We start from the raw sequence: 27,940 nt of genomic DNA, 5'->3' as shown, positions 1-27,940 counted from the left end.
GTTCAAGGCTATAAACGGCTGACACAGGCACTAGAAATTCAGTCTGTGGGAAGGGAGTGTGACTGTGGGATAGCAGGTATAGTAGGGAGAGATGGTGCCTATAGTAACAGTGGATAATAGTCTCTGGGAAGGGAGTGTGACTGTGGGATAGCAGGTATAGTAGGGAGAGATGTGTCTATAGTAACAGTGGATAATAGTCTCTGGGAAGGGAGTGTGACTGTGGGATAGCAGGTATAGTAGGGAGAGATGGTGCCTATAGTAACAGTGGATAATAGTCTCTGGGAAGGGAGTGTGACTGTGGGATAGCAGGTATAGTAGGGAGAGATGTGTCTATAGTAACAGTGGATAATAGTCTCTGGGAAGGGAGTATGACTGTGAGATAGCAGGTATAGTAGGGAGAGATGTGTCTATAGTAACAGTGGATAATAGTCTCTGGGAAGGGAGTGTGACTGTGGGATAGCAGGTATAGTAGGGAGAGATGTGTCTATAGTAACAGTGGATAATAGTCTCTGGGAAGGGAGTGTGACTGTGGGATAGCAGGTATAGTAGGGAGAGATGGTGCCTATAGTAACAGTGGATAATAGTCTCTGGGAAGGGAGTGTGACTGTGGGATAGCAGGTATAGTAGGGAGAGATGTGCCTATAGTAGGAGTGGGATAATTGTCTTTGGGAAGGGACTGGGCGGGGCTGCGGTAACCACTAAACAGTAATCATAAGGTTCTACAATATCATTAACTGCTAGAAGTTGTAGTTGCACTAGATCTGGATGTCACTGTTTGAGATATCTTTCTAAAAATATGGTAGTTTTGACATGTTGTGCTGCCACACCACTTCCAGCATTGTCATACTCCATCAGGGAATTCTGACAGTACAGTCGCAGGTAACATCCAATACATGACATATTTGCACTTTGGCAGTCTAAGGTCATAGCTGTGTAATGTGCTTCTGAAGGAAAACATTTCTGCAAGTCTGGTGTAGAAATATCTGCTCAGCTGGCAGACTTGTGTTGATTTAACAGACATAATTACTGTAATTTCCACCCTTAAGGCAATCAGAAGGGACTAGAATGAGGTTGTTGGGGGGACAGTAAATGTTTTTCAGGCTTCTGAATATCTTGTAAGGTGGGGATTATAACAGTAACATTTGTGGTTTTCATTTTTTTTTATTATTTCCTGTTAATTTCTTTTTGTTCCAACAATCTTCAGTTACAAATTGATGAGGGCCCACTTAAATACCAGCAATATACAAGAGTTCTATTTAGGCCTATTATATTCTGTTCAATACCAGCCTTTCTACTGGCAGATCTGTGGATGGCAAGGCTGGGTGCCCATTCAGTCACTAGCAAACAGGGCTACCAACTCACATTGCCAATACACAGGATTTGCTGCTTTTGTGCCTCTGTTTGCAGCAGGTTTGATCATAATCTGTCAGTAGATCTTGGGCTTGTGGCCAGTTGATTAGAGTTTTCCAGCACTGTTGACAAGCAACTCCTTTCTGGGTACAGTGGCTTCAGAAATGGGGGTAGGACTCAAGGTAGTAAACTGTTCCAAAACTGTGAGTATAGATGTTATCCACATAGCTCGGGACTCCTGAAATAAAGCCAAAGGCTGGTTTTGCCTCCAATAAGGATTAATTATATCTTAGTTTGGATCACGTACAAGTTACTGTGGTATTATTATACCTCCCAACATTTTGGAAATAAAAAGAGGGGGGAAAAAAAGGTTGGCGCGCATAGCACGGCAATTTTTTGACCACGCCCTTTTGTGGCCACACCCCCCTAATTACCATGTTCATTTTACAAAAGTTGGCAGGTTATGAAAGTTTGAAAATATTTCTTTGGTTTTTTTCCCAGTTATTACAGTTTTGCTAATGAAGGTGAATTGCCCTTTAAGCTGGGAGTCTAACCTCTCCCAAGGGACCTGTTATCTTATATTGTTACAATTACTTATTTGCTTATCTCGACATTGTTACAAAAGTATCTTATCTGAAGCTGTGGCTGTTCTGGGCTCTCTGCCATGAGCCAATTAAGTTAGAAACTTTGTTTCTTTTTCTGGCTGTTCAGTGTAGAGAAAAACATGACTTTCCTGTACAAACGCGGGACTGCGGGTTGAGGGACTGTCCCTCTAAAAACGGGACAGTTGGAAGGTATGTGTTCTTACACAGAAAAAGGAAATAATTTTTAAAAACTTGGTTTGTTTGGATAAAATGGGAAACAGTCTTTCCATAATTAGGAGCTTTCTGGACAACCAATTTCCAGATAATGGATCCCATACCTATAAAGTGAGGGACATCCCCAGATACTTCCCTAATTTCCCACAGTATTTTCAGTACCCAGGAGGTACAGACTTCTAATTAAATTTGGTTGTTTCATAGAAAATAAAAAATATTGTTGGAAATTGGGGGAAGTATTTGGGGATGTTCCTCGTTGTCATATCCTTGATCTCCCTCTCTCTTTATATTGGTGTTTCTGGTTTCCATCCTTTTAAAACCCTCTCTCCTCTTCTCGCCTTCCTTTTCTGTCCCCATAGAAACCCAAGGCCACATTACAGTATTAAATTCTTTAGGAAGAAAAAAATCTATATCTCGGTGCTTTACATGTAAACAGGAGAGCAGGAAGAGCTGTTATTATTTCTAAAGGGACAGTAAACCCAGGGGAAAACCATGGAGAGTAGAAATCTGCTATTAGTTTTCACTTTTTATTTTTTTTATTTATTTTTATTTGATTTTTGTTAAGCAACTCTTTTGTTTGATATTTCAGCAGCTATTCGGTTGCTAGGGTCTTATTTACCCTAACAACTAGGCAGTGACTCCAGAGACTGGAAAATGAATAGGTGAGTGCCTGAAAAGGATAATAATGTAATAAAAAGGAAATAATAAGTATCAATAGCAATAAAATTGTAGCCTTGCAGAGCTACCAGGGTCAGCAGAAGAGGAAGGCAAATAATTAAAAAACTATAAAAATCAATAAATAATGAAGACCAATTGAAAAGTTATTTAGAATTAAGCCATTCTAGAGGTTAACATACTAAAAGTTAACTTAAAGGGGAGGTTCATTCTAATTCTAAACAACTTTTCATTTGGTCTTCATTATTTATTTATTGTAGTTTTTTTTTATAATTATTTGCCTTTTTCTTATGACAATTTGTAGCTTTCAAATGGGCGTCGCTGACCCCCTTCTAAAAAGCAAATGCTCTGTAAGGCCACAAATGTATTTTTATTGTTACGTTGTATTACTTATATATCATTTCAGGCCTCTCCTATTCATATTCCTGTCTCTTGTTCAAATCAGTGCATGGTTGCTAGGGGAATTTGGACCCTAGCAACCAGAGTGCTGAAATTGCAAACTGGAGAGCTGCTGAATAAAAAGCTAAATAACTCAAAAACCTTAAGGGCCCTTACTCACAGGCGTTTGAAGCTGCGCTCCCCTCCGTTCTGGTTTTATGCGTTCAGCCGCAGGGGAGCGCAGGAGTAGACGCGCTGAATTCTTTTCAATGGGGGTGTACTCACACAGACGCATGTAAGCGCCGAACGCAGGTAAAATGCAACATGCTGTGTTTCAACCTGCATTCGGTGCTTACATATGTGTGAGTGCACCCCCATTGAAAAGAATTCAGCGCGTCTACTCCTGCGCTCCCCTGCGGCTGAACGCATAAAACCGGAACGGAGGGGATCGCAGCTTCAAACGCCAGCGAGTAAGGGCCCTAAATAATAAAAAATTAAAACCAATTGAAAATCGTCTCAGAATATCACTCTCTACATCATACTATAACAGTTATCTCAAAGGTGAAAAACCCCTTTAAAGATGAACAAGCCCTTTAACATTTTTGTTTGTTTTCAAATTATTTGGTTATGTAATTGTTACTGAAGGCAGTGTGTTTTTACACGCTCTGACTCCTGAACTAATGAGTATAAGTCCAGTAGCCGGCAAGACTATCCTAATGGTGGAGTAGTCCAGTACAAGATAACCTTATAGGAGAAGGAAAGGCTAAAATTAAGTCCTCTGACAAAAGAAACAGCACATTTCTTTCCTTCTATTGTGTACTCATGGGCTTCTGTATCAGACTTCCTGTTTTCAGCTTAAACCTCCAGGGCTTGGGCTTGAGCATGCTCAGTTTGCTCCTCTCTCCCTCTCTCTCCCTCCTCCCCTCTCTGCAGTAATCTGAGCCCAGAGCTATGAGTGAGCAGGAAGAGACTCAAGCAGGAAGTGATGTCAAACCAAGCTAATATGGCAGCTGCTATCCTAAACAAACAAAGACAGTGTCTAGAGCTGTTTACTCAGATATGTAAAGCATTCTGCAGAATAAATATAGCTTGCTAGCTTGCATTATTGTGGCTAATCTGTTGGCAATAAACTGTCTTGGAGCTTTCCTTCTCCTTTATGGGCTCCTGTTAGTTGGCTAAACCAGCCTCAAGATTCTGCTTGAAGGTACAAAATGTTATTATACAATGAGGATAGGGAAATGTGCTTTATGCATCAATACAGAACAGAGCAGCTATTATCCTAACTGCTAAAGAGCAACCCCCTGCAACTTTGCTATGAAACTCAGTAAACACCAGGTGTAGCGGCTGATCTGAGTTGTGTAGACAAGAGCAAAGGTTACACAATACCTGAGACTAAATCAGATGCCACAACGCCTGAAAGGTGCAGATGTTGTTATCCCAGTAAATCTGTTATGACCCGTGATGACCTGTTGATGCCTTTATTACTGCTACCGAGAAGTGTATGCCCAGAAGCAATAATCTGTTATCTACTAAAAACCCCTGTATAAATCATGCCAGTGACCTCTGAAGTATTTAAAGAACTTGGGGTTTACACTATGAGTGTAGCCGTTACTTACCTAGATTTTGGGTTCGTCGAGGGTGAATGTGCTTGTTGGTCATGCTGGCAATGCAATTATTCAATGAAAGTAGAGTTTTCCCAAGACCAGCTTGAAATTCTGAGAATTCATGCTTGTACAGAGATTGCCATGGTCAAAGTAGTAGTAGGAAAAATGAAGTTTCAAAAATAAAACATTAGAATTGCAGAACAGATATTAAAGGGTAGTTCACCTTTAAATTAACTGTTAGTATAATGTAGAGAGGGATATTCTTAGACAATTTTTTATTTGTGGTTTTTGAGTTATTTTGCTTTTTATACAGCAGCTCTGCAGTTTGTAATTTCAGCAATCTAGTTACTAGGGTCCAAATTCCCCTAGCAACCATTCATCGGTTTGAATAAGAGACTAGAATATGAATAGGAGAGGTCTGAATAGAAAGATGAGTAATACAAAGTAGCAATACCAATAAATGTGTAGCCTTACAGAGCATTTGTTTTTTTTTAGACGGGGTCAGTGACCCCCATTTGAAAGCTGGATAGAGTCAGAAGATGACGGAAAATAACTTTAAAAACATAAAAATAAATCACGAAGACCAATTGAAAACTTGCTTCTATAACATACTAAAAGTTAACATAAAGGTGAGCCACCCCTTTAATGTGTATTATTCTTTTTCAACCTCAGCTACAATGCAACTAATATGCTGTGGAAGTGCAAGTAGTAGTAGGGCAGGGAGAGTGAATTCCCAATTTCGCTAGGATATAAAATGTCTTCAGGAGTGACTTATCAGTAAGTGTGTGTGCTTTTCACATTCTTTTTTTTAAACATCCATTCCCTTTTCATTGTGTACAGTAAACTCCTATAAATAATAATACGTATTTAATAAATGGAGTTATTTGGTCTAATGCCTTTTGATGTGTTCAAATGAAATAGCTCATGTGCTTAAAGGGATACTGTCATGGGAAAAAAAATGTTTTCTAAATGAATCAGTTAATAGCGCTACTCCAGCAGAATTCTGCACTGAAATCCATTTCTCAAAAGAGCAAACAGATTTTTTTATATTCAATTTTGAAATCTGACATGGGGCTAGAAATATTGTCAATTTCCCAGCTGCCCCAGTCACGTGACTTGTGCTCTGATAAACTTCAATCACTCTTTACTGCTGTACTGCAAGTTCAAAACTGAATATAAAAAAATCTGTTTGCTCTTTTGAGAAATGGATTTCAGTGCAGAATTCTGCTGAAGTAGCACTATTAACTGATGCGTTTTGAAAAAAAACACGTTTTCCGATGACAGGATCCCTTTAAGGGCTATTCCACACGGGGAGATAGCCTTGCGTTTGCGGTCGCGGCGACAAAGCGCCGCGCCAGTCGCCGCGACCGGCGCAGGCGACAGTTTTGTATGGGCGCCTATGTAAAAACGCCTGTGCTAACCACACGAGGCGATGCGCTTTTCAACAGTCGCCTGAAAATGCCTCGCCAGGCTTTTTCAGGCGACTGTTGAAAAGCGCATCGCCTCGTGTGGTTAGCACAGGCGTTTTTACATAGGCGCCCATACAAAACTGTCGCCTGCGCCGGTCGCGGCGTCTGGCGCGGCGCTTTGTCGCCGCGACCGCAAACGCAGGGCTATCTCCCCGTGTGGACTAGCCCTAAAGGCTAATACTGTGGGGCTGGGGATTGAATCAAAGCTTCGGCTCTGAAAGAAGTCAAAGAACAATTTGGGTCTTCAGTTTGTGTTCACTTGAGGCAAAGTCCAGTGATGTATTAAATTATTGACTGCCAATTTGTGGGTAGTGTGTTGCAGTTAAACCAAGCTTTCTATATACTGATAATCTGCTTAAAGCGGCTGAGCCTGAAGGCCAGTTAGGTGGGATTTAGGGGTGAGTGCTTATTTGTACCCTGGGTACCCCTGGAACTATAGCAGGGTGACTGTTTCCCCAATGTTTCTATATATCTGTAGACTTGTTATGACCTATTGGGGCCCAGCCTGAAGGTCAGTTAGGGGGAGATTTGGGGTGAGTGCTTATTTGTGCCCTGGGTACCCCTGGAACTATAGCAGGGTGACACCCCAATGTTTCTATATATCTGTAACCTTGTTATGAGCTAAGGGGGCCCAGTCTGAAGGTCAGTTAGGGGGAGATTTGGGGTGAGTGATTATTTGTGCCCCAGGTACCCCTGGAACTATAACAGGGTGACTGTTACCCCAATGTTTCTATATATCTGTAACCTTGTTATGAGCTAAGGAGGCCCAGCCTGAAGGCCAGTTAGGAGGAGATTTCGGTAGAGTGCTTATTTTCTGCTTTGGATGCCTCTGGAATGGAGCAGGTATTCCTCTGTACTAAGAACAAATCAGCAGAGACAGCCCCCTTAATTTGCTCATAGTTACAGGATAAAGTTTTACATAAGCCGTGTTGCTTTCCAGCTGCACAAGGGAAATAATATCTTTTTCTGCCCCCAACTTTTTCCTTTTAGTTATAAAGTACAAACTTTTATTTTGTAGTAAGGGGTAAGATCTTACATTTCAGCTAAATTCTAGTAGTAAGTGGATCTCCTTGTTGGACAGCTGAGTCCATGTGTTGTAGCCATATGTTGGCATTACACATAGAAAAATGTTTTTGTCTCAACTAATGACTTTTCAGGTGCTGTAGTATTTTAATAACTGAGGGAAGTTGGGAAGCTCTGATATAAGTTGTCTTCAATTTGCTGTATTGCTGCCATGTGTTTATACTGTAGCTGCTATTCCCTATTCTTCCAACCTTCAATGAACAAAATGTCTGGATGGACCCTGTACATAAAGGCCCCTGGGCAGTCTGTTTGGATGTGTCTGTACATGCATGGGCAAGAAAGCTTTGAGTGGGGGGTACAATAAGGATAACATTTATAGGAAAAACAATTAAACTGGTTCATATTGGAAATCATTTCCCTTTGAATCTGTGTGATCTAATGAGAACCCAGGAATGTTGAGGTCGAGTCAGTATTCAAATATTTCTCAGACAAATATCTCAGCCTCTGGTGATGTTTAATAACCTTGGGTTTTTAGTTCTGTGGATTGTGTGACGTATGAGAGGACGCAGTGTGATGGTTGCGTCTCTGGAGTCGTACCCTCGCGAGCTGAGCGAAATACCTGTTGTTTCCGTGTCAGGAGTGCAGCTCTTTGATCTGACAGATTTGGGGAGTGACTCATTAAATTCCCTCGATCTTCCTTGGCAATCCACAGCATGCGCTGTTTAACCCTGTCCCTGCTGGACTCATTTCTTCCAACCAGACATAGCACGGGCGAGGGCTGGCGTAGGATAAATAGCGGCTTGTGTGAAACAGTGAGGTGGATTCCCATTGAAACCTGGAAAAGCAGTGGGAAAAGTGTAACATCTTTTTAAATATTTTGTTATTAGAAGGGTCGGTCTTGAGCAGCGGCATAATTATAGGGGAAGCCGACCCGGCAGTCGCAGGGGATTGTGGGGTCTGCTTCCTCTATAGCTAATTAGAAAAAGCCCTCCTCCCCAGCCGCTCTCTTACCTGCAGCGAGGAAGGGGGAATCAAGTCTGACAGGAGTGGGCGGAGTCTGGATGTGAGGTGGGTGGGGCATGGGTAGGGCAGAGGTGGGATTGGAAGTGGGGGGGAGGATGGGGATCTGAAGATTTTTTTGCTGGGATCCGTCGCACTCTATTTATGCCACTGGTCTGGAGCTCTTATTCCTTAGGGCACTCCTCAAAACTTTTTAGTTTTTAAAAATTTGGCAATGTGCCATGTCCTGCTGTGTCAATAATCCCCAGATGTGCCCCATATCTACTCAAACGCCCCCATATTTTGGCAAGCACTGCCCCTGTTTGGCCAAGTTTCAGGACTCTGAAGTGTGGCCAAGGCTGGGAATAAAAGTTGTCTACGAACTCCGTAGTCCTCCTCAAAGCATTATTTGGGAGACCTGAAGGCGCTGTTATTTTAGGCAGATCAGAAACAGGGGCTCATTTATCAACAGTGGGCAAATTTGCCTGTGGGCAGTAACCCATAGCAACCAATCAGTACTTGCCTTTTTTCAGGTAGAACAATGAACGCAACAATGTAATTGGTTGCCATGGGTAACTGCCCACTGTTGACAAGTAAACCCCAGAGAGAGAAAATCATGTTTTTTTTGTAGGACAGGGCAGATTGGGGAATTGCCTGGGCAACAGAATTAGAGCGGGGAGACGCTGCATATAAAGAATATATAGGTAGGAGTTCCATTATCGAGAAACCCATACTCCAGAAAGCTCTGAATTACGAGAAGGCGACCTCCCCTAAACTCCCATTTTATACAAATAATTTAAACTTATAAACATTATTTCCTTTTCTGTATAATAATAAAACAGTAGCTTGTACTTGATCCCAACTAAGATATAATTAATCCTTATTGGAAGCAGAACCAGCCTATTGGCTTTATTTCATGTTTATATGATTTTCTAGTAGACTTAAGGTATGAAGATCAAAAATACAGAAAGATCCGTTATTCGGAAAACTCCAGGTCCGGAGCATTCTGGAGAACATGTCTAATACCTGTATTCTTTTGTCTAATAATTGCTATTGTTATATTGTCAGTATTATTTTCAGTACTTTCAGCATCTCAATGACAAGGTATTGGGGCTTCTTGGGCCCTGCCTGTATTTGCCCGCTTTACCCTACAGATATATCTCTGGTGCTCTCATAAAACATATTCAAGCTTCAATTTGTCACACAGTATAGCTGGGAAAGTGAAGACAGAAGCCACCTAGAGCCCCTCAGATAAGCAGTTTGTTTCAGGCCCACCGGGGACAAGATGGTGTCTAATCAAACACGCTTGTCCTGAAGTGATTTGGCGCACTCAGGCCTGGTCAATGGTATTTACGTAACTGCAAGCCCTTCCCATTTACCCATCAGTCTCTGTGTATGTGTCACATGGCATCACTATATCATTAAAGACAAAGTACACCTAGTTATGTGGAAAAACCTCATGTAAAATTGCATGTCACAAGCCTCGACTTCTGAACGTCATACAGAATCAGTGAAGGAAGGAAAAAAATCAACATAATGTGGCGGATTTGGGGAGTTTTACCCTCAACATCCAAAATAGCCCCTGCTGCCTTCTTAGACTATTGAATTTTGATGACGTTTCAGGCTGCCGTTTTTTTTTTCCACATCAGCTCCATCACCCAGTCTGTTGTTTGCCGCCAAAACGTATTAAATTACCTCAGAAAACAGGCACACTGGGCGGAGCTGGGAGAGTGATCAGGGGCGTGGCTGGGGCATTAAGGGCTCTTGTGCCTGAAGCACCGGAGCTGTTGGATTGAGTCATTGAAAAAGGTGAGGGTGTGAGTAGTTTGTAGGGATGCACCGAATCCACTATTTTGGATTCGGCCGAACCCCCGAATCCTTTGTGAAAGATTCGGCCTAATACCGAACCGAATCCGAACCCTAATTTGCATATGCAAATTAGGGCTGGGAAGGGGAAAACATTTTTACTTCCTTGTTTTGGGATAAAAAGTCACATGATTTCCCTCCCCACCCCTAATTTGCATATGCAAATTAGGATTCGGATTTAGTTCGGCCGGGCAGAAGGATTCGGTCGTATCCGAATCCTGCTGAAAAAGGCCGAATCCTGAACCCAATCCTGGATTCAGTGCATCCCTAGTAGTTTGTTTGGTACCACTGTGAATGGCTCTGTCAGCAGACGGCTATGACAGGGATTTACATGATGTACAAAGTAAATATTTGCCTAATTATAAACACGGGTTTTGTATTCATAGAGAGAGACACTGTGCTGTACTGCATCAACCCAAACACCATAGATTTACTCATAGCATGTGCTTTATATCCAAACGGGTAAGTGGGAGGGAACAAGTGATTTCTATTGGATTTTCCTCAGATCTAAGCGTGTTTTGCCTTAACTTATTCAGTTGCACCATGTGACACACACAAATGGCATGATGGGTAAGTGGGAGGGTTTTAGAACTAGGGATGCACCGTATCCAGGATTCGGGTCGAGATTTTGCTCCGATTCTGCCTTTTTCAGCAGGATTCGGATTCTGCCGAATCTGAATCCTAATTTGCATATGCAAATTAGGGGCGAGGAGGGAGATCGCGTGACTTTTTGTGAAAAAACAAGGAAGTAAAAAATTTTTCCCGTTCCCACCCCTAATTTGCATATGCAAAGTAGGATTTGGTTCAGTATTCTGCCGAATCTTTCGCGAAGGATTCAGAGTGAAAGCACTCTGAGAATGGGCACAATCACTTACAATACCGACACACAAAGACGTTTAGAAATGATTTTGAGCTATTTCCTGGGTTGCTTATTTTTATGGTTTACTCTACATTTTTCTGCTCTAATTTGGCAGTTTATATTGGCTTCCAAATGGTTTTTCCTAAATGGAAAATACAAGGTGGAGTGTATTCTAGTTTTGCCAGTGGAAAGACCCTGCTGTAGGCTCTGTCCTTTCTTAAAGGGCTAAAACTATGGAGTTCACATGCTCCTACTCATGGATCAGAGCAGCCTTAGCTGATAAAGGAAAATTGTTCCTACATCTCCCCATAAGCCAGTACCGTAAGTGGCAATGTCATAAGGGGATGCTTTGTTGCCTGTAAGAAATGACACATATTTTCAATGTGAACTGTGGGAGCTGCCAAGTGTGTATCACTTATAGCTTAATCATGCAAAATGCCTTATCCACTTGATTAAAGGAATAGTAACACCAAAACGTATTATGACAATATAATGTACTGTTGACTTGCACTGGTGCAACTGATGTATTTATTTCACAAACACAACTATAGTTTAAATAAACAAGCTGCTGTGTAGCCATGGGGGCAGCCATTCAAGCACAGGATACACAGTAGATAACAGATAAGTACTACTATAGTTTATATAAACAAGCTGCTGTGTAGCCATGGGGACAGCCATCTAAGCACAGGATACACAGTAGATAACAGATAAGTACTACTATAGTTTATATAAACAAGCAGCTGTGTAGCCATGGGGACAGCCATTCAAGCACAGGATACACAGTAGATAACAGATAAGTACTACTATAGTTTATATAAACAAGCTGCTGTGTAGCCATGGGGACAGCCATTCAAGCACAGGATACACAGTAGATAACAGATAAGTACTACTATAGTTTATAGAAACAAGCTGCTGTGTAGCCATGGGGGCAGCCATTCAAGCACAGGATACCCAGTAGATAACAGATAAGTACTACTATAGTTTATATAAACAAGCTGCTGTGTAGCCATGGGGGCAGCCATTCAAGCACAGCATACACAGTAGATAACAGATAAGTACTACTATAGTTTATATAAACAAGCTGCTGTGTAGCCATGGGGGCAGCCATTCAAGCACAGGAGACACAGTAGATAACAGACACTTACTACTATAGTTTATATAAACAAGCTGCTGTGTAGCCATGGGGACAGCCATTCAAGCACAGGATACACAGTAGATAACAGATAAGTACTACTATAGTTTATATAAACAAGCTGCTGTGTAGCCATGGGGGCAGCCATCTAAGCACAGGATACACAGTAGATAACAGATAAGTACTACTATAGTTTATATAAACAAGCCGCTGTGTGGCCATGGGGCAGCCATTCAAGCACAGGATACACAGTAGATAACAGATAAGTACTACTATAGTTTATATAAACAAGCTGCTGTGTAGCCATGGGGGCAGCCATTCAAGCACAGCATACACAGTAGATAACAGATAAGTACTACTATAGTTTATATAAACAAGCTGCTGTGTAGCCATGGGGGCAGCCATTCAAGCACAGGAGACACAGTAGATAACAGACACTTACTACTATAGTTTATATAAACAAGCTGCTGTGTAGCCATGGGGACAGCCATTCAAGCACAGGATACACAGTAGATAACAGATAAGTACTACTATAGTTTATATAAACAAGCTGCTGTGTAGCCATGGGGGCAGCCATCTAAGCACAGGATACACAGTAGATAACAGATAAGTACTACTATAGTTTATATAAACAAGCCGCTGTGTGGCCATGGGGCAGCCATTCAAGCACAGGATACACAGTAGATAACAGATAAGTACTACTATAGTTTATATAAACAAGCTGCTGTGTAGCCATGGGGCAGCCATTCAAGCACAGGATACACAGTAGATAACAGATAAGTACTACTATAGTTTATATAAACAAGCTGCTGTGTAGCCATGGGGGCAGCCATTCAAGCACAGGATACACAGTAGATAACAGATAAGTACTACTATAGTTTATATAAACAAGCTGCTGTGTAGCCATGGGAACAGCCATTGAAGCACAGGATACACGGATACTTTCTGAAGAATCCCATTGTATACTACAGAGCTTATCTGTTATCTGCTTTCTCCGTTTCTCTTTTTCAGCTTGAACGGCTGCCTCTATGTCTACACAGCGGCTTGTTAATATAAACTATTGTAGAGTTTCTAAAGTAAATACACCAGTGCAGGGCAACTCTACATTATATTGTCATTCATTGAAAAGACTTTCATTTTTTTGGTGTTACTGTTCCTTTAAAGTGTTGTTCCTAAGGCTTTTCAATGAAAAAGTATTAGGGGCCGATTCACTAAGGGTCGAATAATTAACCCTCGATATTCGACTAGGAATTAAAATCCTTCGACTTCGAATACCGAAGTCGAAGGATTTAGCGCAGATAAGATAATTCCTTCGATCGAACTATAAAATCCTTCCAATCGAACGATTCGAAGGATTTTAATCCAACGATCGAAGGAATTATCCTTCGATCAAAAAAAGTTAGCCAAGCCTATGGGGACCTTCCCCATAGGCTAACATTGACTTCGGTAGCTTTTAGATGGCGAACTAGGGGGTCGAAGTTTTTTTTAAAGAGACAGTACTTCGACTATCGAATGGTTAGACTATCGACTATCGAACGATTTTTACTACGAATCCTTCAATTCGAAGTCGTAGTCGAAGGTCGAAGTAGCCCATTCGATGGTCGAAGTAGCCCAACTAGAGGATACAAGGTGATAGAAAAGGGACAAATGTCAGAGAAGTGAATGCAGTATATGAGGCCTAGTTTCCCCCATGCGGGCCTCTCACTGTCTCCATCTGTCTCACTCATCTGCTCAGTCTCCTATTTGTATGTCTCTCTCACGTTATTAATACATTAGAATTTAGATTAAATTCACTGAATTCCATTTCCTTTGTTTTGTTTTTTCTGTTTCATGTGCAGCTGGTTAGTTCTTTTACCCTCTCAGTCCAGCCCTTTTCTATACTTTTTAACATTTTTCCAAGGCTGGGAGATGGAAAATGATGATTTTGACTTCTCTGTGCATGGAAGAGACTGCTGAACCTGATGTGCCGGCTGTGTATAAACTGTGCGGAAGATAAATGTGTATTTCCCAACGTGCTGGGGAATGGATTACTTAACAAGGGTATGAGTATGCAAACACATCTTCCAGTAGGAATTGTAATCGTATAAATGGCGGGGACGGGAGGGGTCCGCTTCAGACCTCCGAGAAGTTGAAGGCAAAACATTTTCTGGGCATCTGAATAATGAAACATATATTTGTCAGATGGGCTCCTCCTCCCTACCCCATTTCCCATCAGTATAAAGTCCTTAAGGCTATAAATATATAAACCCTTTTGATGAATAGGGTGTGTTTCCTTTTTTTCCCCATAATTAAGCTTCAATGGGCGGGTTATAATTTACCCATCAATTATAGTATAGATGCATTAAGTCCATCAGTTCATTGCATTGTATTTATACTTTAGGTAGCATTAACAATGATAACGGTGTATTAAGGCAAAGGCTGACACCTTCTTAAAGGGACAGTTCATCTTAAGGGTAAGGGCACTCTACCAATAGACCATACACCAGTGATCCTCAAACAGTGGCTCGTGAGTAACATGTTGCTCTCCAACACCTTGGATGTTGCTCCCAGTGGCCTCAAAGCAGCTGCTTATTTTTGAATTCCAGGCTTGGAGGTAAGTTTTAGTTGCATAAAAACCAGGTGTACTGTCAAATAGAGCCTCAATGTAGGTTGACAATTCACATAGGGGCTACCAAATGGCCAATTACAGCTCTTATTTGGCACCCCAAAAACATTTTTCATGCTTGTGTTGCTTAGAGTCCTGTGCGGGTCAATTTTTTGGGATCCGTACCCAACCCGTACCCGCAACCTGCAATCCACAACCCGCATTCTTACCTGCTTGGACTCGCTACCTGACCCGCAAGTACCTTATTCGCAACCTGGACCCGCGACCCGCTGACCATCAAGAATCAGGAAGTGCTGTCATTGTAAACCAGAAGTGACATCATTGGAAGTAGGCATCATCAGAAAAAGGAAGTGCTGTCATTGTAAGTGACGTTATCGGAAGTAGACTTGACCAGAAAAAAGTAGTAAATATCGATATTGAGAAGACCGCGGCCCGACCTGCAAACCCGCAGAACCGACGACTCACATCTATACCCGCACCCAGAACTTTTACCCTGCAGGGTAACGCAGGTTTTTGCGGGTACCCAACCCGCTGCAGGACTCTACCATAACTCCTTTTCCTTCTGAATGTTGCTCACGGGTTCAAAAGTTTGGGGATCGCATACACACTTGTTGATAGTGGTAATATATAAATTGAAAATTCTCAGGTTCTTGTAGAACTCTACAACTCTGTGCGAAGAGTTCCAGGTGCACCGCCCTGAACCCTCAGCTTAGGGAGCGGACCACCGTATAAAGAAAAAGAGCAGGCACTTGCAAAAACCAATCTTCCAGGCAGACTTGTCAAATCATGAGTAGTTTATTCCAGCACACAAAGATACAGCCTTACGCATATCACTCAGATACTTAATCATACGCCAAATCTAAGTAGATTGTCTGATTTCCTCTGCAGGAGAATTTTTTTAGAAGTGGAGGAAAGTGGATCACTCTTTCACGCTTTCGCCTTCATTTCTTTATTCCTTATAGTTTTTTAAACTATTTGCCATCTTCTTCTCAATCTTTCCTGCTTTCAAAATGCAGTCACTGACCCCAGCAGCCCAGAATGGTTGCTCTGTGCAGCTTCAATTGATCGTTATTGTTGTTTTTTTTTTTTTATTTATCTTTCTTATATTTATCTTCCTTTCCTATTCATATTCCTGTCTCTCATTCAAACCCCTGCCTGGTTGCTATGGAAATGTGGTCCTAGTAACCAGATATCTGCTTAAATTCCCAAACTGGAGACAACCTTTTCACTGTGGGTGAGAGGGGAACAAATTAGGGCAACTCCCTAAAAATTAGGGTGAGTTCACATATCTGCGGTGCCAACAGAGCCCCCCTGCTTCTGCTCCAGGCTTCTGTCACTTACCTGAACTTAAGGTGGCCATAGACACACAGATCCTATTGTACGAATCGAGGATTCGTACATCTTTCGTCCGGCGGAGATCGGTCATTTGGTCGATCGGTCAGGTTTGATTTTGACCCGACCGATCCCGCCGGAGCCCATTGTGCATCGTACGGCCGAACAATCAGATTAACCCCGATATAGCCATGCTCGTTAATGGCATATCGGGGACAGATCCACTCGTTTGGCGATGTTGCCAAACGAGCGGATCTTTGCGTCTATGGCCACCTTTAGGTGAAATACAATATACTGTATTGTTATAATGATATCCGATGTTCCCTGTGCACAGCAGCTGAGTAATGAAGGTTTTATTGTGTGTGTCAGATTTAGTAAACATATGTTGTTCTTTCCCCGGCATCAAGTGCCGGTCTCTTGTGTTTTCCTGGGAGAAGGGATTGTCTGCCAGTCCTGTAGTCTGTAGTCACATCCGTATGATACAAATCAGCCTTGAAGTCCTGACTAGTGAAAAGAAAAGGAGCAGGATTTCTGTTGTTTACATTGGGGCAATAAAATCAAGCTATAAAAAGCGATTTACAAGGGTGAATGAGATGAAGAGTAAATAAAAAAAGTTCAAGAATAAATATAAACACATTCATTATTAAAAACAACTATAAAATCGGTTCAACAAAAAATTGTGTAATATCACACGAGGGGACCACCTGCTGTTCCTCTCCGTGACTTTTTGGGAGAGGGGGTTTCGGAAAGATTGAACCCAATAAAACTTGTTTTTGTTTGTATTTCATTTCGTGTTCAGTGCACAGTTCAGGTATTTTGGGTGACTCTGGAATGAGCGTGCTATGTTTGTCCCAATATCTGTTCCTCACAGTGGTTGGAGATCCACAAAAGACATGTTTTGTCACCATTGCATTTTCAGTGAAAAGCCTATGAGTTATATTTATCAAACCTTTTAAAAGTAAAACACTATGTAAATATTGGTTGACAAAAAGTGCCATATTTATAAACTTAGGGGTGGGGGTGGCACTAAATGTTTGAAAACAAAATTGCTACATTTTAGGCAATGCCCAGTCCACCCTAGTTAGGTCCACCTGAAACCCTTTTCCATTCCAGCTAAGCTTCACTACCTTTAGTCTCTGATCATTTGACCATTTGGGTTGACTGTTGTATTCCAGTCTTAGTGATGCCTCAGCCCATTGAGGTTGTTGTGATGGTGCATATGTTCTCCTTGATTATTCATAGGTTTAGGTGAACTCTGACTTACATTGAAAGATGGCATGGCGCTGTTTCCATATATTGACCATTAACAATGAAGGCTGGACCTTCTGACCAAACGTACTTCCCAACATCTGAAACAACGCAAATATCATTACCATAAAAACCATAGAAAAAAACTAGTCCGTAAGCACTTTATTAACCCCAGGCATGCCACTTAGATCACTCCAGAAATGGATGGACTGAATGCATTACCTTGCACAAGCAGAATGCCACAAACTTGTTCTTTCCTATTTCTCCAATGCTGTTTGACTCTATCCGCCTCCCTTTGCCCACCTGAAACACCTGTAATAATGAAAGATACAACAGCAGATACTGCCCCCTTGCCCACTCTACACTTACCTTTTTAGTGTTGGAGTGAGTCAAGGGGGGTACATTTCTAGTGGATAGAGCACTAGAAGAGCCGAATCTCCTTTTTTAAGTTCAACTCATAACCAGCAATTTTCTCACTGTGTCTCATGGCAGGAGCGACATTGCAAAGATGGCTGTGCATTCCAGTTCCCAGTCAGTTGTGTCAGGGAGGGGCTATTTACTTTACAGCCCTTTCCGGGTTTTCTAATTTGGAAATCCAAACAGACTGCTTGCACCTGAAGAGTCCTTCCAAAAACTGTGATTTTCAGGCATACCTCCCAACATTTTGGAAGTAAAAAGAGGGACAAAATTTTTTTTTGCACGTAGCGCAGCAATTTTTTTTGACCATGCCCCTTTCTGTGGCCACACCCCCTAATTACCATGTTCATTTTACAAAATTTGGCAGCTTATGAAAGTTTGAAAATAATTCTCCTTATCTAAACTGTTTTTATTGTGTCTCAAAATTGTCACAAAGTAACTTATTTGCACCTGTTAGCTGTTCTGGGCTCTCTGCCAAAAGCCAATTAAGTGAGAAACTTTGTTTCTTTTTCTGGCCATTCAATGCAGAGAAAAGAGGGACTTTCCAGTACAAATGAGGGACTGCAGGTTGAGCTGTCAAAAGAGGGACTAACCCTCCGAAAAAGGGACAGTTGGAAGTTATGTTTTCAGGTGAAATCCAGATAGGTGGCAACCCTATAGACAATAACAGGGCCCCATCAGGGGGGGGACAAACGTTACGGGCCAATGAAATATACCTTTAAAGGAGGCCCAGCCGTGCCGTACTTCCAGGAGCCTGAAGTCACAGAGAGAGGTGGATCCTCAAGAAGAGTCGACGCTGCTTAATCCAGCCGAAAGAGCTGAATGGAGTGGAGGCCATGAAAAGAGCCGAATGGACCTGAAGCTGCCGAAAAGGACCCCGAAGCCACCAAGGAGAACTTTAAAGGAGAATTCAACCCAAACATTAAAAACCCCTATCTCTCAACCCTACCTAGACCCCCCCCTCCTCCCCCCCCCCCCCCCAGTCTACCTGGTACTTCAGAAGCAGATCGGATGAAAGTCATGAAAATTTCCGGGAAAATTTGTGCATGCGCTGAAACTCCGATCTGCTTCTGAAGTTTACAGAAGAAAACAAAGATGGCTGCCGTGAACTCCCTAAGACAGAATCTGCACGGAGGGGTAAGTAAAAAGTTAGGGGCATTTGCCCAGGGTACCAGGTAGACTGGGGGGGAGGAGGAGGGAGGTGGGTCTAGGTAGGGTTGGGGGGTAGAGGGTTTTAAAGGTTTGGGTTGAATTCTCCTTTAAAGGTAAGTTCCATTGAAAACCAATAGTCTTTATAAACCATGTTTAAACCCTGGCCACCAATGATAAAAAAAAAACTTGTTGGGGGTGGGCCTGGCCACCAATAAGCTTTTTTAACTTGTAGGTTAAAAAAGTGTTTGGGGGGGGTCCATGGCCACCAATGACTTTCTTTAAAATCTTGTGGGGGGGGGGGGTCTGGCCATCAGCGTTTTTTTTGTGTGGGGGCGCCCTGGTCGCCAGGATTTTTTTTTAAACGTGTGGGTTGGGGAGGCCTGACCCACTCATGGCTTTCATGTTGTGTGGCCTGGAAAATGTTGTACGGGGGGCCCTGTGATTTGTGATGGCGGCCCTGGACACTAGCACAAATTAAAAAATATACTGCCCTGCTTCACCAATTACACCCCCAATCCACCCAAGCCAAACCCTCTGACCATGCTTCCTGCTCCAGCCACTTCTAAATACTGAGTGTGACTTCTATGCTTTTCAGTTCCAGGGTAAGCAAAGGGTTTTGGGTACAAATTATTGAAATCCAAAACTAGGCTTTGATTGTGGGTGTCTGGATGAGGGTGAGGTTTTAATGTGACTCCAGAAAATTACAGGTGACTATTCATGTCTGGAAGAAAGTCATTTACAGGGTGACCTCACAAGGTATCAAACCAATCGGATATTGTACTTGGGGCCACACATGGTATAGATGCAATTTTATTGTCTGGGCCAACAACAGAGGCTTCAGTTTACTATACGTTGTCCATCAGCAGATTACATTTTCAAACCTGCCTAATCGAGAAACCAACTGATATTCCCAGGACATTAAAGGGATCCTGTCATCGGAAAACTTTTTTTTTTTTTTAAACACATCAGTTAATAGTGCTACTCCAGCAGAATTCTGTACTGAAATCCATTTCTCAAAAGAGCAAACAGATTTTTTTATATTCAATTTTGAAATCTGACATGGGGCTAGACATTTTGTCAATTTCCCAGCTGCCCCCGGTCATGTGACTTGTGCCTGCACTTTAGGAGAGAAATGCTTTCTGACAGGCTGCTTTTTTTCCTTCTCAATGTAACTGAATGTGTCTCAGTGAGACATGGGTTTTTACTATTGAGTGTTGTTCTTAGGCAGCTGTTATCTTTTGTTAGGGAGCTGTTATCTGGTTACCTTCCCATTGTTCTTTTGTTTGACTGCTGGGGCAAAGGGAGGGGTGATATCACTCCAACTTGCAGTACAGCAGTAAAGAGTGATTGAAGTTTATCAGAGCACAAGTCACATGACTTGGGGCAGCTGGGAAATTGACAATATGTCTATCCCCATGTCAGATTTCAAAATTGAATATAAAAATATCTGTTTGCTCTTTTGAGAAATGGATTTCAGTGCAGAATTCTGCTGGAGCAGCACTATTAACGGATTCATTTTGAAAATTTTTTTTTCCCATGACAGTATCCCTTTAATGTCGGTCTTGATAGTTGGGCAGACACACACAGACTGAAAGTCATGCACAATGATATGTGTTTGGTCAGCACCTCTTTCAGTTGGCCTTGGTCTCGTTATCAGGACCTGCATTGTGCAAGGAACATTGTCAGTCTGGAAACTAGGACTCCGTTTATTGAGGAGTCTGGATAATTGTTCAGAATGTGCCTTATTACCTAGTTGTCCCCTCCCTTCTTTGTAGTGTAGGTATTAACTGGGCTCTCAGAGCCTGCAGACTGTAAGCAAGAGTTTCAGTAAAACCAGAGTGCCAGTAAATTTCTCTTCAGTCCCCTGTTGGTAACAGTCCTACAGTTTTGTAACCAGCTGCCGTTGACATGCAATAAAGGGAATTATTCCCCCCTCCCATGCCTTATAAAGCTCAGGGTTACCATAGCAGGAAAGGGCAATGGAATTTAAGTGAGAACAGCTAAAATAAGACCGAGTGCTGCTTCTAAATATAGAACATTCTTCTTCTGAGAGGAAAAAATGGAACGTTCCTTGTCCAAGTGTGACTGGACCTAGACAGGTTGAGGATTTTTTTTGCTTCTAGACAAACAGTAAAGGGTGAGGGTGGGAACTTCTAACCGGATCCATGACTTTAAAAGTCTGCTTTAGAAATCCAGAGATGGAATTGACCCAATGACTGTCCAGACAGAAGCTGACTCTTCACAAGTTCGAGACATTCAGGCAACCACCTGCTGATGTCTAATAAAATCCTAATACCTTATTGCCCCCAAATGGAGAGTAGGACCCTGTGTCCCCCATATAATATTATGAGAGTGCCCATAGGGAAACCATTATCCAAACATTTTCATCAGTCATATGCACTGGGGCGACGCCTGCCCAAAGGAGGCACATTAGAACATTTAGGTTGTCTTCTCCAAGATTATGAACACCCTGTCTTTTAACAATCACAATATTATTGTATTAATTATTAGGGACGCAGCAAATCCAGGATTCGTTTCGGGATTCGGCCAGGATTCTGCCTTTTTCATCAGAATTAGGATTCAACCGAATCCTTCTTCCTGTCTGAGCCTAATCCTAATTTGTATATGCAAATTAGGGACGGGGAGGAAAATCGCATGACTTTTTGTCACAAAACAAGGAAGTAAAAAATGTTTTCCCCTTCCCACCCCTAATTTGCATATGCAAATTCAGTTCGATATTCGGCCGAATCTTTCACGAAGGATTCGGGGGTTCGGCCAAATCCAAAATAGTGGATTCGGTGCATCCCTATTATAGAGTATAAACTGAACATTGAGTATAAACTGAACATTGTTTTGCTTTTGCACTTACTAAATCTCATGCATTTAGCTGTGTCATTTTCATGTGCTCTGTATAAGCAGCTCCTTCCCCTTTACTGTTTGTTGGGACTGTTTTGGTTTACAGAAAATACGTGGTGCCTGTAAGAACCAGGTAGTTAGAAACATGGAGTAACTTTCCCAATTTCCCTGTTGACCCTGTATAGCTCAAGAAATGACACAAGATATAACCAAACACACACTATTCTTTCCATGAGGATAATATATGTTTAGCCAAAACCATATTTATTGAATAGGGTATACTGCCCCTTTAATCTGGCATTAGAAAGGAACATCCCACTACACACTTTTTTTTTCTGGAACTAAAAATGTCCCTGATTGTTTTCCAACAGCTTCCCAAATTATCCCTGGTCTGATACTATTTATTACATTCTTTTCTGACTGCTTTGGGGCTGCCTCTCTGGCACCTCATTTCAAGAGTCAAAAAAAGCAGTTGTATCTGTGATGTACAAGTTGGTTACTTGTGGGTTACGTCTTGCTTCGTAATTTAGCAGAGCCTTATACTTTCTCTTCAGCTGCCCCTTAAACAGGCACAGTTAGGATGCAGGGGTGTAGCTCTAACACTCTAACACTTTAACACTCTAACAAGCTCTACTTGTATCTGTTGGCTTAGCAGGCAGGGGATATAGTTACCTCTGTACCTTTCCTTCTATTTCTCACCCTAAAAATTACAACTTGTGACATGGAAGTGAATTTTATGTCTCTAGGGGAGATAATATTCATTTGTTTTTTAGATGGGGTCAGTGACCCCCATTTGAAAGCTGGGAAGAATGAGAAGAAGGCAAATCCATCAAAAACATTAAAATAAAAATGAAGGGCAATTAAAAAGTTACTTAGAATTAGCCATTCTATAACATACTAAAAGTTAACACAAATATAATGGCCAATTTAAAAAAGCTTTCCAATTGAGTTTCATTATTTATTTTTGATAGGTTTTGATTTATTTACCTTCTTCAGATGGGGGTCACTGAGCCCATCTTAAAAAAAACATGCTCGGTAAGGCTACAAATGTTCTGTAATTGCTACTCTTTTATTCCTCCTCTTTCTATTCAGGCCTCTTCTATTCATATTCCAGTCTCTTATTCATATCAATGCATGGTTGCTAGGGTAATTTGGACCCTAGCAACCAGATGGCTTAAACTGCAAACTGGAGAGTTGCTGAATAAAATGCGAAATAACTCAAAAACCACAAATAATAAAAAATGAAAACCAATGGCAAATTGTCTCAGAATATCCCTCTCTACATCATACTAACAGTTAACTCAAAGGTGAATGGCTTCTTTAAAGGGGATTATCACTAAAAGAAGAACCAAAGAAAATGTAATGCTAAGTAATTTCCCAACATACTGTGCATTCATTACACATCTTTAAATGGTAAATTTAAATGTAATTGCCATTGACAGCAGTGTCTGGCTATTCTTGTTCTCTGGTTTTGAGTTTAAATACAATGTAGCAGAATTCTCATACATTGTTTCAGATTCAGACCCAGAGAACAGAAAGGGACGGACAGTTTTTTTTTTTTTTACCACGCCCATTTTGTGGCCACACTCCCTAATTACCATCCTTATTTTACAAAATTTGTCAGGTTATGAAAGTTTGAACACATTTCTATGGTTTTTATGCGTTATTACAGTTTTGCTAATGAAGGTGAATTGCCCTTTAAGCTGCACATTTTCCCCAAGAGAACTGCTTATTTTAACATGTTACAATTGCTTTCTTGCGTATCTAAAATTGTTACAAATGTATCTAAGTGCACCTGCCACATATTATGGTCTCTGCCAAAAGCCAATTAAGTTTTAGACACTTTGTATCTTTTTCTGGCTGTTCAGTGCAGGAGATCGAAGAGAAAGTTGGGACATTTCAGTAACAAACCCGGGACTGCGGGTTGAGCTGTCAAAATCGGGACTGTCCCAGTCCCTGACAGTTGGGAGTTATGTAGATGGCAGAGGGTTGATCTGCATATAGTGGGAGAGACTCTGTCCCTCCAGTAGCTTAATGGCCCATGTATGGGGCACACCAACCAAGATATAGAGCGTATCGCTGCGTTGATGTGATCTCTGTAGGTCCAACGGTTCTTGGACCAACAATCATTGCATGACACCTGCATAGAAGTCTGATGTGTATGTATGTGTGAAATGTGTTCATTATATATATATATATATATATTTTTTTTTATTTTTTTTTCAAGCTGATATTGTTGTTAATGCGTCCTTGGTGTGCCGTCTATTTTTCCAGATGTCTACTCTCCTTCAGGCTGGCACCCTGGCTTTGTTTTTTGATATAAACTATAAACTATATAAACTTCATTATTGGACACTGCTCTTTGCAGACTCACAGCGGAGTTGTTGCAACAACAAAAAAGCGCAGCTTCTCCTTTAACTGTATTTATATCTGCAAAAGGGTAACTTGCTATTAGTTAGGTTGGCTGCTCCTATTCCAGTCACAGTCTGAAGAACTGTATTCACATGCCTTTCCTCCTGTTCCACTTTCTATTTATAAAATTGGCAGTGCCTGTGCTTCTCCAGTGTTCCCGATAATACACAGCATCTTAATCCAGGACTTCCGGCCTCTCCAAGAGCACACGGGATACTTGCTTGTAAATTTTCCATGCTGCTTGTGTAAGGAGATGAGATCTATGGATAGTATCCCCTATCAGCAGGGCTTTACATACCCGTTGCTGAGAGAAGTATCCATGGGCATGTATATGTTCCACTGTACCTCTTGCTGCACCTGCTGTGTTACGTTATCAGCCTGTGATGCCAACAGATCAGACTGCTGAACGATGAAAGTGTTATATGAGACCTAACCATGGTGTATACACTATTCAAGTAATTGATTTGCATCTGGTATTGCTATAAATATAATTTAATTAGAGTAGGAGCAGCCATATTGCTTTACCTCCTGTGTCAGGAGTAAATGATTCACATATCTGGGGGGTGGCTAAATATTTGCACTAAATTGAGGTGCCTTTCTATTTTAGTTGCCAGGGCCCACCCCAGGGGGCCATGTGGGCAGTGGACTAATAACCTGGGTGGAAGGGACGAAACAATATGGGACATCATTATATCTGTAGCTCTGGCTGCAAGTTGTACAGTTATATTGGGAGTCTCATTTATTATTCAACATCAGTGGGGTCTTAGCAAGGGGTACAGTGTGGGTGTAATGGGGCCTGGTAGGTTGTGCTGTGAGTGAGGCCAGAATTTACCAGGATGGAGAGATTGAAGCCTCTGAGTACCGGTAAGTGACAGCAGTGTAACTACAGAGGAAGCAGACCCTGCGGCTGCAGGGGGCCCAGGAGGTATAGGGGCCCTGCGAGGTCCTTATTAATATACAATTTCAATAAATATTGGTAAAACAGGTCAATCTCTAGACATTTTAGGGGCCTGAAAGATAATTTGCTGCGGGGTCCAGTCAGAGCCGGGCCAACCCAGCCAGGCGCCCAAGGCAACCTGACTGGCCACGGTGCCGGCTGAGTGCGTGCTGTGGTGCGCATGCGCGTTATGGCGCTATAGCGCGCATGCGCAAAACTACGTGCCCGCATGCGCAAAAGCGCAATTAAGAAAAAATATCCACGGCAGTCGGGGAGAGACAGGGACGGACAATGGGGTGGGCGACAGAGCAGGTAGGTGCCTGGCGCCCCCCCAGCTTTGCGCCCTAGGCACGTGCCTACTCTGCCTACCCCTAGTTCCGGCTCTGAGTCCAGTTCTACCGCTGGTTAGGGAACGCCATGCCCTGTCTCACCTGGTGGCTACCCTAAAATCTGCCTATAGGGTATTCAAAATCCAACCCTTAGTGCTGAGCAAATAGTCATATATTGTACAGGGTTTTCTATGAGCATGAAGCCTTGCCCCAGAGGCAGGGGATGTTTAGTTTGTTCTAGTTGATTGGATGAAATTGTGACTCTATCACCCAGGGGCCACTCTGAGCTTTAAAAGGGTTGTTCGCCTTTAAATTAACTGTTCGTATGACGTAGAGAGTGATGTTCTGAAACAATTTACAATTGTTTTTTATTATTTGTGGTTATTTAGCTTTTTATTCAGCAGCAGTTTGCAGTTTCTGCAATCTGGTAGCTATGGTCCCAATTCCCCTAGCAACCATGCATTAATAAGAGCATGAATGTGAGAGGCCTGAATAGAAAGAGCAGCAATAACAATACATTTGTAGCCTTACAGAGCATTTGTTATGGGGTCAGTTACCCCTATCTGAAAGCTGGAAAGAGTCAGAAGAAGAAGGTATATAACTCAGAAACTATAAAATACAATTGAAACATTGCCTAGAATTGCCCATTCTATAACATACTAAAGGTTAATTTAAAGGTGAACCATCCCTTTAAGAACTGCACCCTGTTCCTTCTGGACTGAGCAACTTGAGGAGGGGGGTTTACTGGCGACTGGGAAGAAGGATCCATGGGAGGCGGCAGCAGGGGGAGAAACATTGGGCTTGTTACTCGGTGACCTAACCATCTGGAAAGCAGAGCTGTTGGGCTGAATCCTGCATGACTAAATCTGAGGAGAAAACCGGCCATATTTGGTGAAAGATCTCTCAGCCCTGAGCACTGCACTGCGTTTAACCCCTGAAGTGCCACAATGGACCCCAGCTTGCAAGCTCAGGGGCTCTGTTACCGAATCTTGGGTTCCATAAAGGGGAAATGCATCTTTTAATTCAGTTCGTAGTGTTTCACATATAAAAGCCAGCCTCTTGTAATTACTTGATTTTGTGTTCTGCCGCCAACCGAAAAGCCGAGTGTAAAGACCATTATTGATTCTGAATGATCTTCCCTTCAGACCCTTTCCTATTCCGATATTTAAATAAAAGCGGCGTTGCTTGGGTCAGGAATCCTAGCAACAGAGATGGCTAAAAGGGGTGCAAACAAGGTCACCCCCACTTAGTGGGTCCCCAGCAGTGCAGAAATTGTAGGGCAAAGAACAAGAGAGCAGGACAAATATTGGCGTTAACCCTTTATATCTGTGGCCTTTCTGAGCTGTAGGTTGGCCAGTTCTATTTTCTATGATGGCCCTGCTTGGTACCAGAGCAGTTCTCTGCAGGTTGCCATGTTCTCAAGCACCAATGACTCGTAGTCAATTCTCATTAGGCAGTGAGAGGCACTGAGATTATGGACCTGGCTACTTGGAGGCCAAAGCACCTGAAATTGCTAGATGTTGGCCTCAATTGCTACCTTGGGTCTCTACCATAAAGCATGACTGGACTGCTGTTTAATTACTGCCAGAACAGAAATGCATTTTAACCCCCTGAAACGCAAGAAATGCTCAGCATTACATAATGTTGTCAAGAACAGATAAAATCTCATTATACTTATGATGGAATTCCCGTAAGCCCACTAATGAGCAGCAGGAGGTAAATCCATGGCTTGGGTATCTGAATTTGATAAATTGTCTCTGGTCTGGGAGATCTGTCCAATGCTGGTCTGTAGGGTCTTTCTGTTATATTGATTTGATACTGAATCCTAAACGTGGGGCTGCCGGCTTACAATGCCAAGGCTGATTATTATATTAGGAAAGAAGAATGCAAAACCAGAGCGTGTGATTTAGTTATTGTGCTACCAGCTAGGCCATTATTAAATGGATTCCATTACAATTTTTTATGATGTAGTTTTTATTTCTAAATGACACAGTTTACACTGCAAATAATTCACTCTACTAAATAAAATTTAATTCCTGAACCAGCAAGTGTATTTTTTTTAATTTTCAGAAAGAGACAGTACTACACTATGGAACTGCTTTCTGACAAGCTGTTGTTTCTCCTACTCAATGTAACTGAATGTATCTCAGTGGGACATGGGTTTTTACTATTGAGTGCTGTTCTTAGATCTACCAGGCAGCTGTTATCTTGTGTTAGGGACCTGCTATCTGGTTACCTTCCCATTGTTCTGTTGTTAGGCTGCTGGTGGGGAAAGGGAGGGGTGTGACATTACCACCTATTTGGTCATACAGTGAATCAAATGTATCCATGCCTCCCAACATTTGAGCATTGGAAAGAGGGAGAAAAAGATCTGCAGCACGTAGCAAGGAGGGAGGACTACATAGAGTAGTAGGTAGGGGCTTTTCTTATTGTGGGGGGGGTTAGTTCTTTTTTAAAGGAGAACTAAACCCTAAAAATG

At 42.0% G+C, this 27,940-nt stretch overlaps 1 protein-coding gene and 1 long non-coding RNA gene across 2 annotated transcripts in view; one reads left to right on the top strand and one right to left on the bottom strand.

Moving 5' to 3' along the window:
• Nucleotides 1-27,940, top strand: part of LOC108710038 (rho guanine nucleotide exchange factor 17) — a 114,869-nt gene that overhangs the window by 10,636 nt on the left and 76,293 nt on the right. The window lies entirely within an intron of this gene.
• Nucleotides 4,766-8,371, bottom strand: LOC121400728. Its single transcript, XR_005965942.1, has 3 exons — nucleotides 8,329-8,371; nucleotides 7,937-8,152; nucleotides 4,766-4,949 (listed from the first exon to the last, which is right to left on the bottom strand). It is a non-coding gene; the product is annotated as an uncharacterized LOC121400728 (long non-coding RNA).

Source organism: Xenopus laevis, chromosome 2S (genome assembly GCF_017654675.1).
Source record: "Xenopus laevis strain J_2021 chromosome 2S, Xenopus_laevis_v10.1, whole genome shotgun sequence".
Taxonomy (NCBI): domain Eukaryota; kingdom Metazoa; phylum Chordata; class Amphibia; order Anura; family Pipidae; genus Xenopus; species Xenopus laevis.
Note: the sequence above shows the minus strand (reverse complement) of the source record. Positions and strands in the feature narration are given on the sequence as shown.